General features: G+C 37.8%; 1 non-coding gene across 1 annotated transcript; it reads right to left on the bottom strand.

Moving 5' to 3' along the window:
• Positions 1-3,612: 3,612 nt before the first annotated feature.
• Positions 3,613-3,719, bottom strand: LOC122028348. Its single transcript, XR_006124747.1, has one exon. It is a non-coding gene; the product is annotated as a small nucleolar RNA R71 (small nucleolar RNA).
• Between the last annotated feature and the right edge of the window lie 555 nt (positions 3,720-4,274).

The following is a 4,274-nucleotide window of genomic DNA, read 5'->3' as shown; positions in this document are numbered from 1 at the left end:
CTCCTCTAGGTCCCTGTCGTAGCCTCATTAGAGCCTCAAGTCCATCCAAAGAAAGGCCCATCTTGGTGTCCAAGAAAGGGGTCGGTCCATTGCTTGGTGACCAAGCAATGGTCGGCCACAACTCCTCTTAAAGGGCCGGCCCTATTGCTTGGTGATCTATCTAGTAGGGCCAGCCACAATAATTCAAAAGGGGAGGGTTGTTTTGAATTTTTAAAATCTTCTCTTTGTAGAAAACTATCAGTTTTAAAAGAGAGATTTTAATTTTTTAAAACTTTCCTTATTTGAATTAGGCCACATGTTTTAATAGATAGTTTTAAAAGTTTTAAAACTTTCCTTTTTTAACCATCCTCATGGTTTAAGAAAAAAAAAGGAAGATAAGTTTTAAAATTTAAATTTTCCATCACCATGTTAAAAAAGGAAATTTTATAAGAGAAGTTTTAAATTTTAAAACATGGTTTTAATTTTTAGAACTTTCCTATTTCAACTCCTACTTTAGGAAAGAGAGCTTCTAAAATTTTGTTTAACCTAGAGTTATTTAAGGAAATTAAATATTAGCTTTCCTTAAAAAGCTTTGTCTAGGCGGTGGTGGTTGCTCTCATATCCAAGAAGGCCACGTGCCTCGCCATGCAGTCCTGGGAGCCAATTTTGAAAATTAATATTTAATGGAATTAATAACATACGTGTATTTGAATCAATAGTGTTAAGTTCCGCTTGCGATTAAAATCTAAACCTTTAAGAACAGGTAAGTTAAATTTGGAATCAATGATATTAAGTTCTGTCTGCGATTCCTAATTTAACTTCTAAAGAACACAATAGGTTATTTAAGGAAAGGTTTGACACTTGTACAAAAATTTTTGTACAGTGGAATCGGTACGTTTTCCTAGGACTAACCAATAAAGGCCGTGTGAACCTCACACGGCCGTGTGAAGGCCGTGTGGAACTTTCAGCACTGCAGACCAAAAGTAAAATGACCATAACATTGTGCTCGGTTAGAGTTATGAGCCTTTCAAGATATGAAAATATAGATAACTTCAATATATACAACTCTTATGAAGACTTAAACCAGAGAGAACCACGTCTTGAAGGTCTAAAATACGTTTCTATGTGACACGGACTTAGCAAAGGGCCGTGTGGAATCCCTGCACTGCACACCAAGAGTAAAACAAGAATAACATTGTGATCCGTTGGAGTTTTGGGCTGTTCTTTGAACCAATTTGTAGATAACTTCAGGATATATAACTTTGATGAAGACTTAAGCTATAGAAAATCCCATCTTGATGGAGTAAATGATGTTGCAATAAGACATATCTATGAAGGGCCAATCAAAGGGTGTGTGAGCCACATGGCCACGTCATGCAAGGGCGTGTGAGCTCCACACAGCCATGTGAGCCACATGGCCCATGGCCGTGTGAGCCACACAGCCATGTAAGGTTTCCAGAGGAGAAGAATGACATGGCTGTGTGAGCCACACGGCCGTGTAAGGTTTCCAGAGGAGAAGAATGACATGGTCGTGTGAGCCACACGGCCGTGTAAGGAGTTCCAGAGCCGGAGGTAGCGCAGGCCGTGTGGATCTACACGACCATGCAAGGAATGCGGTGGCAGAGACAGACATGGCCGTGTCTCACACACGACCGTGTGAGACAGGCAGAGAGGGGAGTGAGCCAGGTCGTGTCCCACACACGGCCAGGTCCTGGGGCCGTGTGGCGCCCAAATTCCCCCCTCTATATAAAGGTTTCTTCTTCATTTCAAAGGGGATCTTCTCCCCTTTGGGGAGAAAGGAAGATTTGGGCGATTCCTTCCATTCTTGGGTGGATTTCTGGGGATCTAAGGGAAGATCTTCACCGATTCGACTCCGGGAACGTGGATTGGATTCGAAGACCGTCTTCATCATAGATAAGCCTTCTTTCTTTCCTTTTCTTGGATTGGGATCAAGAATGCTTGTAATCTTTATGTTTTCAGATTTCTTTCTTCGATTGATGGAGTAGTTTATCTTCGTTCTAGGATGGAGGGAGTATTTGTAAGGATTTCTTGATGTAAACTCTTTTGGATATGCCAATTTCCCATTTCTATGATTTTGTCATGTTTTGTATCTATTTGATCTTGTGTGGAATGTTGTGATTGTGCCTAATTACCATGCTTGATTGAGAGTTTGGATATCTTGTGGATCTTGTAGAGGTAATTCTTCATTCGATTTTTCGAGGGATCTTTGTGACAGGAACATGCCCGTGTAAGGACGTTTGAGGGATTATCTTGAAGGGGAAATTAGGTATTTCAAGAGGGTAGGATAGATTTATGCATTAATCTTTATATCTCGATGGGTTGATGAGCGATGGATTCTTATGTTGATTTTCCGAGGGACGCACGTGACAGGCAAGCCCGTGTAAGGACAACATAGATTCATTCCTAATTGATCAATCTAGGTATGGATTTCAGTCCTAGGTCTGTTCTCTATTGCAAGAGAGAACCGACAACCTTTTACAAATGATGGACGATTGAGAAAAAGGATTTGGTAGATCATTTATATTGAACAACCTTACAAAGAAACCAAAACTCCTCGAATATCCCTTATCATTGCCTTTATTCTTGTTGCCTATTCTTTCATTCTTTTGTTTACTTTTCATAGTTACACTTAGACTTTGTCAATCCATTGATTTGTTGTCTAGCTAATTCACGTTGAGATATTCTTAGTGCTTATTCCAGTCCCTGTGGATATGATAATCTTTTATATTACTTGCGATATTTCCGTACACTTGCGGAGGTCAACAAGTTTTTGGCGCCGTTGCCGTGGACTGCGCTATATCATTAGAGATTATCAATTGAGTTAGACTATACATAACTTTACTTTTCTTTTCATTAGCATAATTGAAACTAATCTTTAGAATTCTGTTTTCATCATTTGCATATCTTTCTAATTCTTGACAATTTTTTTTGTTGCAATTCTAATTCTAATTCTAACTTTGCATTCTTGATTTCTAGCACTCTAATCTAACTTTTCTCTATTTTCTCTTTTGATCCAGTTTCTTTCTTCTTTTCTTTTGTAAACATATCTTACAATCTTTAGCATATGAATTATTCTAGACATTTTTCTTGTTCCTTTTGTCTTTTCTTTCTTGTTTTCATTATGCACTTTCTTTCTTGCAATTTAAATTTTGCATTTTCTTTCTTACTTTTCATATTGCATTTTATTTCTTATCTTTGATTCTTCATTTTATAATTTTTTCTTGAATATCCATGAGCACTAACATGTCAAGCAGGCCCATGAGAAATTTTTCTACACCTTTTTCTGTAAAATTTTTGTCTCCCATTGTGCAACCTCAAATTGAAGCAGAAAGTTTCCAACTAGACCCAGAGTTAATTTTCATGATACAAGGTCACAAATTTGGAGAAGTATAAGAAAGTCCTTATCTGCATCTTGAAACATTTTTAGAGATTTGTGATATGGTGAAATGTGAAGGAGTGTCAGCAGATGCAGTTCGATTGATGGCATTTCCTTTCAGTATCAAGGATAAAGTAAGGACTTGGTTGTATTCTCTCCATCCTCAAAGCATCACAAGTTGGGAACAATTGGAGAAGCAATTTCTGAATCATTTTTTTCCTCCAAGCAGAACAGTGAATATGAGGAATTGCATAACAAATTTTGCTTAGGCATACGGAGAATCATTGTTTGAAGCATGGGATAGATTCAACAGTCTTCAAAGAGAGTACCCTCATCATGGTTTTGAAAAATAGTTAATTCTGCACATATTCTATGGGGGAATTTCTTTCTCAGACAAGAGTTTATTGGATTCATCAGATGGAGGCTCTTTTATGGACAAAAGTGTAGATGAAGCATATATGTTAATTGATCAAGTGACATTGAACCTCCAAGAATGGTCGAATATAAGTTGGATGAAATCTCCCTCAAACATTCAAGGAGTGCAAGCCATAAACGTTATAGAGCCTGTCAAACAAATTGTAACTCAACCATCTATCAGTTTTGAAAATCACAAGTCACAGAACGGGGAGTTCAAACATTTAGGGGCAAAGATTGAAAGTATTGTTTTAAATTGGTTTAAAGAAGATCCCTCCTTCGCAGACAAGATCTAGTGAAAAGTGTGATGATGTTGGGTTCAGAATTGAAAAAAATCATGAAGAACTTCTGAAGAAGGACATGTTTAGAATTGAGGAGAAGAACAATAGAAGACCACAAGAACTCAGTTCCATTATTCCAGGAGGTTCCCAAATGCCACAAGTACCTTTCCCTCAACGATTGATCATACCAACACTAGATAAGA

Source organism: Zingiber officinale, chromosome 10A (genome assembly GCF_018446385.1).
Source record: "Zingiber officinale cultivar Zhangliang chromosome 10A, Zo_v1.1, whole genome shotgun sequence".
In the NCBI taxonomy this organism is placed as follows: Eukaryota; Viridiplantae; Streptophyta; class Magnoliopsida; order Zingiberales; family Zingiberaceae; genus Zingiber; species Zingiber officinale.
This window is presented reverse-complemented; position numbering and strand designations above follow the sequence as displayed.